Raw genomic sequence first — 11,541 nt, forward strand, 5'->3', positions numbered from 1 at the left:
CCTGGCTGAATCACTCTGAAGATGGTTCTCAGCAGCCAAGAGAGAGTGTTAACTGTCCTTTGAATTTTCCTTTTTTAAAAAATTTCATGTTTGTGCTTTGGTTAAGATTGTGAAATTAAGTGGAAAATCACACAACTAGACTGTGAAAGCTTCAGAAACTTGGCCTGTGCTGCAGGGTCTTAGGCTTTTGTCTTTTGTCTTATCCCTTTGGAAGGCTTCTGTTTCGTTTTGTTTCGCTTTGTACTCTCATTCTGGAAGAACTACGTGTGTTCTATTGAGCCTATGACTTGCGGCCTCTATTTTACCCCTTAGTTTCAGTAGGAATGGTGACTCAAGAAGCAAAGAATTTGACCCCAGAAAATAGCAAGGCGATGAGAGAACTGGCTGTGACCATAGGATTAATGTCCCGTGGGTCCAGGGCAAGAGTGAGTTGAGCCAGAGACTGCTCGTTTGTTTCCCCGCACCCCAGACCCAAAATAATCACACAGAAACTATATTAATCAAAACACTGCTTGGCCTATTAGCTTAGTCTTCTTATTAACTAACTCTCACATCTTAAGTTAACCCATTTTTATTATTCTGTGAACCGCCACAAGGTTGTGGCTTACCCAGGTAAAGTTCTGTCTTCTATCTCCTTCAGCAGCTAGTCTCTTTGACTCTGCCTATTTTCTCTATATATCTCTGTTTGGATTTCCTGCTTGGCTTTATTCTGCCCTGCCATAGGCCCAAAGAAGATTCTTTATTAACCAATGGTAGTAAAACATATTCACAACATACAGAGGGAAATCCCACATCAGTGAATTGTAACAGTTTCTGGACCATGCTTTAGCTGAGCCTCACAGGCAGCAATGCCATGCCACTCTCAGTCATGGAGACAGGAAGATGGAGAAAGCCAGACTGGGGCCTCCTGCAGGCCTAGTACTTCCCTTGGGTCATCTTGATGGCTGTTTCACCTACCTTGGACACAAGGCACTAATGTTATCAGTTGAGCCATCTTGTCAGCCAGGGTAATCCCTCATTAAGGCTATTTTTTCCTTTTTTTTTTTTTTTTTTTTTTTCTTTTTTCTTATTAAATCTCCCCAAGGATAAGAGTGAGAGGCACTCTTCCTGAAAGGGTCTTTGGGTGGAATAAAGACAGAGATCGTTGGTAGGAGTTCTCAATGACAAGAAGGATACAAGGAAATAAGGGGCTTGCCCTGGTCTCTCTCACCTTGTCAGAGCCTGTTTTGGCTTTGTCCAGCCACAGGCCAGTGCCCACACCCCTGTGTCTTACATCCTGCATCTCCAGGACTTTGGACCAATCTGTTCAATGTCTCATTTCTATCCCGTCTCTGTTTCTTGCACTCAGGATTTTTTTAGTACTCCCGCTGTGACTGGGACTCAGCCTTGGTGATGTTGCCTTGGAAAACAGTTCTCCCGGACGCATTCGTTGTAAGGAGCGCGACCATGAGCAAACAGAAGGAAGCACAGAGATTGCAGAGCCTGTCAGTGCCTCTACAAGATGGCCAGAGTCTTGTTACTTGGCTACCTCTGGGCATTTATCAGTCTTCTCCAATCACATTCATGAAATGCATCTCAGGATGGGGGTGAGCATTCAAGATAGTTGTATGCTTGGAACCCTTCACCAGAGGAAGAGCTTATCCACTGTAGAAGACCTCTGATGACACTTTATTTGAAGACAGCAGTTTAAAAAAGGTAATTAGTTCAAAATAGGTCACAAGGGTAGGGCCTCACTGGGGAAGCTGTGTCCTTGAAAGATAAACCTTCACTGACTGGTGAGTGGCTTAGTGGTTAACAGCACATAAACTCAAGTGGTGTGGTGGTAGCGCGTGCTTTTAATCCCAGCACTTGGGAGGCAGAGGCGGGTGGATCTCTTTGAGTTCGAGGCCAGCCTGGTCTACAAGAGCTAGTTCTAGAACAGGCTCCAAAACTCCAGAGAAACCCTATCTTGAAAAAAATAAAACAAAACAAAAACAACAAAAAAGAGCACCTAAGCTCTTGCTGAAGACCTGGGTTGAGTTCCCAGCATCAAACAGGGCAGCTTACAGCTACCTGCATTTGCAGGTCCAGGAGATTTGATGCCTCCTTCAGGCCACAATGGACACAAGCATGCACATACTCACACATAAAATAAAAACAAGTCTTCCTTATTTAAAGAAAAACAAAAAAGGAAGAAAGGAAGGGAGGGACAGAGGGATCAAGGGGAAGAAGACCTCTTCTCTTGCCCCTTCTAGTGGCTCTTTCTTCTTCCTGGAAAGCTGTGGATCAACTGGATGGCCCTGCTCTGCCATGCCTTCATTGTACACTGTCCTTCCCACGGGGCCAGAAACAACACAACCAGCCACCACAGACTAAAAACTCTGCAGCCGGGAACTAAAGTAAATCTGTCCTCCTTTAGGTTGCTTACACCACACGCTCGAAAGTTCAGGCCTGGAGGTCATGCCTCAACTTGCCTACCTGAGTTCAGCATGGATACGTGTGAATTTGAAAAGTTAACCGGTGACCTGAGGTTTGGTTCTGTTGCCCACATATGTATTAACTCGTCTTGGAGAGCTGTTGTTGTGATGGTTTTTTTTCTCCAGCTCCTGCACGATGCAGGTGCCTCTAACTCTCCTCTAAGCCACTATTACTGTCTTGCACTAACAAACCAAATAAATCCCTGACACATACTCGCATTTGCATAAGGGTCAGACAGTTGACTTTTTAAAAAGCTTACAAGGGCCTCTGATATTTCTAGAGTATAAACACCCTTTAAGGGACAATAAGGCCTCTTGGGTTGGGATTGACTTTTCTTGTGAATTCTAGATCCTTTTTTCCCATTTCTACATTAACAGAGTTTAAAAGCATCCGTGAATAAAACCATGAACTGTTCTAGCCAGAGATCTTGGACCCTTCCACAAGCAGATCAACCCAGAAACAAACATGGAGTTGTGCGTTATTCTTCCTTTCCCCTTCCTTCCCATTTTATTTTATTCTGAGATGCTTAACCTGGACCTGTTATTTAATCTCTTCCTCTCCCATTGCGGGGTGCGGGGATCCCATAGGACACTACAGTGGCTCCTAGGCTATTTGCATTTAAGCAAAAGACTGATGTTTTAACCTCATTCGCTTCTGAACTTGATTTTTTGGACTTACCTCTAAATTCCTAAATCACTAATACCGGGAAATTCCCAGCTGTATGTTAAGATTTGGGAAGATTTTTGTTAGAATGATCATTACTTAGCAAACATTTAATCCCAGGGAATGAAACCTTAACCGTGGCGGGCTCGAGCATAGTAGAAAGACAGTGAAGCCTGGCTATGTGGACAAGTTCTTGCTTTGTCCTTTCCTGGCTATAAAATCTTGGACAAATCCCTTAATTTTATGGAATCTCTTTATCTGTGACTCTGTCTTTGCCTTTCAGGAGAATTGTGAGGGCTGAGAAACATCAGGTATGTAATTTTAGCCTTTGGAAGGATGGGAGCACGGAGGATCGTTGAGTTCCAGGCCAGCCTGGACTGTATAGCAAGACCACATCTCCAAAACAAAACTATAAAGTGGCATATGATTAGGACTGCTGTGAAAAACTCCAGGCTTTGCCAACTCGCAGTGAAGGAGACATCTGAGGTCCTCCAGAGAGCATCCCTGGAGCTGCTCTATTGTATTGATGAAGCACCTCCATCAACCCCCATTACTGGTTTTAACCTTAGTCTACGAACACTTGCTCCCTGGTTACCTTAAATTCCTCTTACCACCCACCTGCGCCTCCTGTTTCTAATTAAAAGTTGGAAGTTGCACGAAAATTCGACAGGAACGGTTTCTATGAAATGTTTTCCCCAGAGGAGCAGATTGCGCTGCTCATGGAGTCAGCTCCCAAACTAATTTAACTCTCAGCCCTAGCCTTCGTACAGAAATGTGGAAAGCAGAAAAACCGGAGCCGTGACGAACCGTGCCAGTTGGACCGCCTCGTGTTTCTGACTCATTTCAGAATTATTATCGTGTCAATAGAAACAGCCCCTCTGCACCCTTCCCAGGTTTTTGCAAGGAGATGCAGTAAGAAACTCAAGGTCTGGAGGGAAGCTGTGCATTAAAACTGTGATCAGGCTAAAAGACAAGGTAACCTTGCCCATTCAGAGGCACCGTGGTCACGTGAGTGAGTGGAAGCACTAGCAATGGGGAAAATCCATGTATCTCAAGTGAGATAGTCGCGCTAAAAAAATCACCCTTGCTTATCAAACATTTAATATGTGTGATATAATTGTTACCTTAGTCAAGGTAAGTTACTGCTATTTTAAAAAAACCAAAAATCCAAAATTTAAAGGACTTACTATTATAGCAACTGATTTTTTGTTTTGTTTTTCAACACAGGGTTTCTCTGTGTAGCTCTGGCTGTCCCGGAACTCGTTTTGTAGACCAGGCTGGCCTCAAACTCACAGAATATGCCTGCCTTTGCCTCCTGAGTGCTGGGATTAAAGGTGTGAGCCACCATTGCTCAGCTGCAGCTGATTTATTTTTCCATAGTATGAACAAGAAGAAGGAGGAAAAAGTTGGGTTGCTTCTTGAGAAACTTCAACCTCTCTAAGGCCCCTGGAATCATTTGCATGTTGCTGAACAAATTTGCAAAGAAAGGAGGGTAGAGGACAAGGACCCCAGAGGAGGTTTCGTAAGATATAAGCCTGAAAGGCACATTTCATTGCCATCCACATTCTAAGGGCCAGAACTCAGTCATACGGTTGAGTTAGCTGCAAGAGAAGCTGGGAATGTCCACTGGAGATGAGTAGAAGGAAAAGGAAACAGAGTTTGGAGAATGTATCATTTCTCCAAACTATTCACTCTTGCCCCCATACTGAAGATAAAACTGAGTTTCAGGCAGGTAAAGTAACTTGCCCAGTAATTGTACATGGCAAACAAAAAAGCAGGACAGGTTCTAGTACGCTGAGTTCTTGGAGGGTGGGCACCGAAGAACTTGACTGCAGGTTATGGTGTCTTGCAGCTAAAGAAGAAACCGCCATTGCTCCCGAGCACACCCTCCAAACACGGGCGTTGTCTGAAGTTTGAAAGATAACATGTGGATGTTACAGTCTTCAAGACCACCATAGTCAGACCAAAGGGGCAACAGTGTAAGGATAAGGTGACCCAGGAGTGTGTACCTCCAGAGATCTGGTACTCCCCACAGGCACCATCCTGGCCACTGGCCTTGCTCCCTTAGTATTAGAAGGCAGGCTGGGCTCACCGTGCAGCATGGCTATACACTTAGTTGTTGCGCCCTTCTTCTAGGTATCTTTGATTCTCCCTTTAATGCCATCTGGTGTTGTATATCTCCGAAGAACCCTACCACATTCTAGAAATGGGGACACCTTCCTTGCCACATGAATGCTCTGCAGAGCAGCAGTGGCCCCCATGGGTCGTCTAAGACCTAAGAGTTTATATCCTAATTCTGTGTTACAGCTATGTAGAACTGTGAGTAGCCCCCTAAACATAGCCTACCTTCTTACCCCCAGACTTTTATACTCCTCTTTCCTGTATGTGACTTTAGAATCGCTGGTGTGGATCTGACCATCTACTAATTTTTAGGAATTGGGAACTTATTTTTAGCTTCCCAGGTAGTTCTATTTTATGGACACAGTTGAAGACCAGGGACAAGATCAGCTTAAGCCAATCAGTTGCTGTTATTCTTCTTGGTCAGATGGATAAGTGAAAGGATTTGATAGTAACCAAGACAGATGGGGCTTTAAGAGGGCCCACTCCCCTGATCTGTCCTCTTCCTGACTGTCTAGACCCACTGCAGTATGTTTTTCAGGCTGCTAAAACATCTTTAGCCGGTTCCCATCATTGAACCAGTCCATGTTTTGCAGATTTGCTTTGGAGGCTCTTCTGTATGGATTTGAAGGACTGTCTATTCCGTGTGTTATTTTAAGTCATTAGGGCCATTATGAGGTCATCACTGATCTGTCAGATACTGAAACCATGGCAGTGGCTCTATTTTTCTCCCCGAGCTTAGAATTGATATAGAGAGTAGCACTCTAGGGCTTTTTGGTTATACCCTGAGGCAGCAGAGACTTTTTTTAGATTTTGATTCCTCTTTTCTCTATTTAGTCCATGATGATGTTAGAATCTTTGATGGCCCTGCCTTCCGGTAGCATCACTTCCTGTCCATCACTACCTGAGTGATGTGTTCAGACAAGCGAAGGCTGTTTAAGGTCTGGGTCTCCGTTACTCTGACTTAGGTCAGTTTCCCTTCCCTACATGGTCTCCCTCTCCTGTTCATTTCCAAGCTTCTGCTTTTAGGAGGGGGATTAATAAAAGGAATCTGAGCAGTCAGTAGTGTGGTAGTCTGAGTTATTTTGTGTAATCAGCCCCCACAATCTCATAGGGAACGGCACTATTAGGAGGTGTGGCTTTGTTGGAGTGGGTATGGCCTTGTTGGAAGAAGTGTGTCACCGTGGGAATGGGCTTTGAGGTTTCCTATCCTCAGGATACCACCAGTGCCTCAGTTGAGTTGGATTCTCAGCACTACGTCTGCCTGCACACTGCCATTCTCCCCACCATGATGATAATGGATTGAACCTCTGAAGCTGTAAGTGAGTCACCTCAATTAAATGTTTTCCTTATAAGGATTGCTGTGGTCGCGGTGTCTCTTCATAGCAATAGGAACCCCAAGACAGGTAGGCTAGATGCTGCATTGGCTAATCCAGCTGCCTAGGCACATTTGCGCATGCCTAGCTGTGCTTTGAGGACAAAGCAGCTCTGTGTCAGTGTGTGTATGTGTGTGTGTGTATGCACGTGCGCATGTGTCTTCAAAAGTTCTGTATTCCATGGATGACACAACCGAAGCTCACACCTCTTTGGTCCAGGCAAAGAGCAGCCAAAGAAGGAGAGAAAAGGAGGAGAAAGAGTTGGGGAGAGAAATGGGAAAAAAGAGGAGTGAGATTGTGAAAATGTGAATTCAGTAAAATCGCAGCAGATTCCAACTTAAAAAAAAAAAGAGGAGTGAGATGGAGGGAGACAGAAAAGGGGGTGGAGAGTGAGAGCATTTAAACCCTTAAGCCTTTAGATTCTAAGATTCTAGTCCGACCAGGCTTAATGGTTTCTTTTGCTAACTGTTAACTAACAGTAAATTCACTATTCTAGATTCTGCTTCTAGAACTCTAGGTCTTAGTCACAAGACAAGTACCTATTAAGAACAAGATAAAGTGTCCCCATTAACAAAAGGAAATTTCACAGCTGTTGTAAATGGCAAGATGACTGTGGCAGGCGAGCGCCCATAGGCGGGTGAGGGACACACATGCCATGAAAGAGAGCTTATGTGGGAGTTTTAGTGAGATAAAGGGAGTGGAGGAGGAAGAGACGAGAAAGAGGAAGAGGAAGAAGAGGCAAGGACCAGCCTACCTCTTCAGAAGAGCAGTGGGAAAGAGAGCTTGGGAGTGGGCAAGGCTCATCTCTCTTTTTTAACCTTTGTCATTTTTTTTTTGTAATTTTTATTTTTAAATTATTTGTATTGAGCTATATAATTTTCTCAGCTCCCCTCCTTTCCTCCCCCCTCCTTTTCTACCCTCTCCCATGTTCCCCGTGCTCCCATTTTACTCAGGAGATCTTGGTTTTTCTATTTCCCATGGAGATTAGATGCATATAAGTCTCTCTAAGGGTCCTCTTTGTTGTCTAGGTTCTCTGGGACTGTAGGCTGGTTTTTATTTGCTTTATGTCTAAAAGTCCCTTATGACTGAGCACATACTATATTTGTCTTTCTGAGTCTGGGTTACCTCATTCAATATGATGTTTTGTAGATCTACATCCATTTGCCTGCAAATTTTAAGAAGTCATTTTTTTCTGCTGTGTAGTACTCCATTGTGTAAATGTCCCAAATCTTTTTTATCCATTCTTTGGTCGAGGGGCATTTACGTTGTTTCCAAGTGTTAAGATCTACTTGCCTGTCCTGTCACCTAGGTACCCTGTCCCCTTAAGAGACAAGCCCCACCCACTCCCCCCCAGCAGGATCTTCTCCCTCCTCCAGTCTGCTTTCACACTCTTTATATTTACTAAGTCTCTCTTCTGAAGAGGTGGTGGCTGCCTCTCTCTCTTACCTCCCTCCCTCTCCTCCTTCTCCCTTTCCCCTTTCCTACCCTTTCCCTTCCACAACCCTCTAAATAAACTCTATATCCAAACTCTCTCTGTGTGGCATATCTGTCTGTCTCTCACCCACTGTGGTCTCCTACCTGCCAACACACCGAGGCCTCTGGGGACTCACCGTGTGATTCATTACAGCCCCTGGTGAGACCAGTCTCTCCCACCCCTCGCCATATCTTTAAAAAGAATAACACCAGGTTCTGGCTACACTTAAATGCTCAACATCCTTAGCCATCAGAGAAATGCAAATCAAAGCAACTCTGAGACTCCATCTTACACCTGTAAGAATGGCCAAGATCAAAAACCCTGAGGATAGCCGGGCGGTGGTGGCGCACGCCTTTAATCCCAGCACTCGGGAGGCAGAGGCAGGCGGATCTCTGTGAGTTCGAGACCAGCCTGGTCTACAGAGCTAGTTCCAGGACAGGCTCCAAAGCCACAGAGAAACCCTGTCTCGAAAAAACCAAAAAAAAAAAAAAAAAAAAAAAAAAAAAAAAAAACAAACCCTGAGGACAACTTACGCTGGAGAAAATGTGGGATAAAGGGAACCCTCCTGCATTGCTGGTGGGAATGCAAGCTGATGAAGCCGCTTTGGAAATGAGTATGGTGATTTCTCAGAAAATTAGGAAACAACCTTTCTCAAGACCCAGCAAAACCACTTTTGGGTATATATCCAAAGGATGTGCAATTGCACCGCAAGGACGTAGCTGCATTATTTGTCGGAGCCTGTCTCTTAAAGGGACCTTTTGCACTGTGTACATTGTAGTGATAGCAGCAGCCATAGGCCCTGGGCTGGCCAGTGTACTGCCTGGGTGCATCCTGCCAGGTGACAGAGGCCAGCACGATGCCTGAATCCTAACAATAGTCACAAATTAAACAATAAGACAAATGTGACTGACTCCATGTCGCTCTTAAAGGCGTGTGAAGCAGGGCATGCCAATGAAGTTGGCAAAATAAACAACTTTAGTTCCCATCCTCAGCTCCTTCCTCCTAGTGCTGAAGCGCTGGAGTGAAGCAGTAATCCTACGCTGAGTGCTACAGTATGGGCTACAGTGTGTGAGTTTTCTGGAAGATGCTGGGAGATGGGGGTGGAGGAAGATGCTGGGAGACGGGGGGTGGAGGGGCAGGGCAGGCAGAGTGATTCCTGTCCTCAGGGAACTGAGAGGCTGTAGCCAGGAGCTCTGGTTGTGTTCTCAGAATTTCTCCTGGCTGTGTTAGGAGGAACTCAAAAGCATTAAAATAGTTCCCGGGCCCCAGGGGACAGAGTAGTGTGAATTTGAATGGAGAGAGCGTTGTTAATTTGACATTTAGAAGGACAAATGTGTATTTGTCTCACACTTCCTCAGGGTTGGTTTTCTCCATGTGAGGAGCCGCCCCCGCCACTGCTTGTCATCTGTGGATGGCAACCTTTCCATTTTTCTCTATTGAAAATGTGTGATTTAATGTGAAGTGTCTATTAGTGGACTGTGAGCAGGAGGAATTCTCGGGATAATGAGCTTGATTTTCCATTTGAAAAGCAATTCACAGTCACAAAGTATCTTTTATAAAGGAAACTCAGAGCAAAGTGGCTCACATAGACTATCTCAACTGACCCCACAAACACCTCTGAAGTGAGCATCATTAGCTAGCTTTTATAGACAAGAGGAGGAAATGGCAGCTCGGGGTTCATTCACTTCTGCTAGATGAATAACTTATTATCTTATTCCCTGGGGTTGAATTTTTATAAACGTTAATATTAACGCCTTCCTTACATTTGTACAATTCAGCTCTTCCAAGCCTGGGTCATTTGTCTTCTCTGACTACCATGCTCACCATGTGCTGATAGTATTTGCAAGCCCAAATCTCTGCAGCCCAACTTGCTTTTGTTCTAGACTAAATCAATAGCAACCCAGCCTCCAGAAGGCTAGCCTATTTCTTCATTTGCAGGGTATCTCTGGGGGTGACGCCGCTTGGTCAGAGCAGGGGACACGGGGCACTCTCATGTCGAAAGGATTACTGTGGTTACAGCAACCTCATGCTTCTCTGAAGACTCAAGAGTTTAGGATGTATTGCCTTTACCACCTGCCTTGCCTGGAGCTTCCTGCCGCTCTGTCGTTGGAGACAGTGATAGACAAGAGAACATAAGAAACATAAAGAAGGGATTTTCAGATCTGTATGCCTGCACAGTGAGTTGCAAATATTTTCAAAATCCTCAGGAAGCAGCCCAAAAGGACCAGGGAGGCGGGGGCAGCAGACGAAGCTGGAAGCAGGTGCTTATTTAATTGCGCCAGCTGCTGCCAAGTGTTTGGCACAATTTCCCCCTCGTTTTTCAGTTATTGGCACGGGCACTTGTTTCATTTTTCAGCTGAAGCATCTAGGAGCCCTCCCCTCTCTTCCTCGCCTTTTTTTTTTTGTGTGTGTGTCTTCAGGAAAGCAAGCAGGCATTTTTTCTTTCAAAAACTGCAAATAAACCCAGTTCCTTAGATGTATTATTGTTATTTGCCTCAAAACAACACATTGACTATAGAAAATAAATGTAATTTGATTTGATTTCATCAGTGTTGCTACGGTTGAAATTTTAATTTGCCTCAGCAGGTTTGATCCAGCGCTTCCGACTCGGCTTGTGATCTTGATTTCTGAATTGTGGATCTGAGCCCGCCTCCTCAGCTGTTATCCCTTTAAGAGGCAGTTACTCCCCCACCGATGTGGTACATTTGTTTCGCTGTCTGGCTTCCCTTTAAATCTGGAAAGCGAACTTTGCAAAAATATTGGCTTCAGGTTCTTTTACGTCTTATCATCCTGCAAATATTTATGAAAAGGAAAAGCCGTGTCGAAACCTTAGTAGGAACGATGTGCTAAAATCAGGCCAAGCAACCAGGAGGAATGCAGAAATGCATAAGATGTGGTCTTTCCCTTTTAGCAGATTTGCTCCCTAAAGGAATGTAAACTGGGAATGAGGGGAACATGGTACAGTTCAGGAAGAAGAACCACTGAGGCGTGTTAGGGAAAGGCCCGCTCATGTCAATTGCTGTTGATGGCAGAAACAACGTAAAGAATATAAAAACTCTTCATTTTCTTCCCTTTCTAGAATAATTTTCCTTGGAGAATGCTATTCAGTTATTGACCGATGAAGATGTTTAGATTGTGATACATCTTGGGTACCTTTAGTTTGACGAGGGGGGGGGTAGGGGAGTTGAGTTAAAATTATTTTAGTTTTGGGCTTCTGTTTGATTCTAAGAGGGAAGGAGGAAGCTGGTGTTGTGAGGGCATTAGGAGATCTTAGTCTTTTTTTTTTTTATTAATTTATTTATTATGTATACAGTGTTCTGTCTGCATGTATGCCTGCAGGCCAGAAGAGGGTGCCAGATCTCATTACAGGTGGTTGTGAGCCGCCATGTAGGTGCTGGGAATTGAACTTAGGACCTCTGGAAGAACAACCAGTGCTCTTAACAGCTAAGCCAT

General features: G+C 44.6%; 1 long non-coding RNA gene across 1 annotated transcript; it reads left to right on the forward strand.

Annotated features, from left to right (window-relative positions):
* Window positions 1-284: 284 nt before the first annotated feature.
* Window positions 285-4,306, forward strand: LOC130880421 (uncharacterized). The gene is made up of 3 exons (XR_009057609.1): window positions 285-425; window positions 1,349-1,695; window positions 3,404-4,306. It is a non-coding gene; the product is annotated as an uncharacterized LOC130880421 (long non-coding RNA).
* Window positions 4,307-11,541: the final 7,235 nt, after the last annotated feature.

The sequence above is a fragment of the Chionomys nivalis genome, chromosome 8 (assembly GCF_950005125.1).
Source record: "Chionomys nivalis chromosome 8, mChiNiv1.1, whole genome shotgun sequence".
NCBI lineage: Eukaryota > Metazoa > Chordata > Mammalia > Rodentia > Cricetidae > Chionomys > Chionomys nivalis.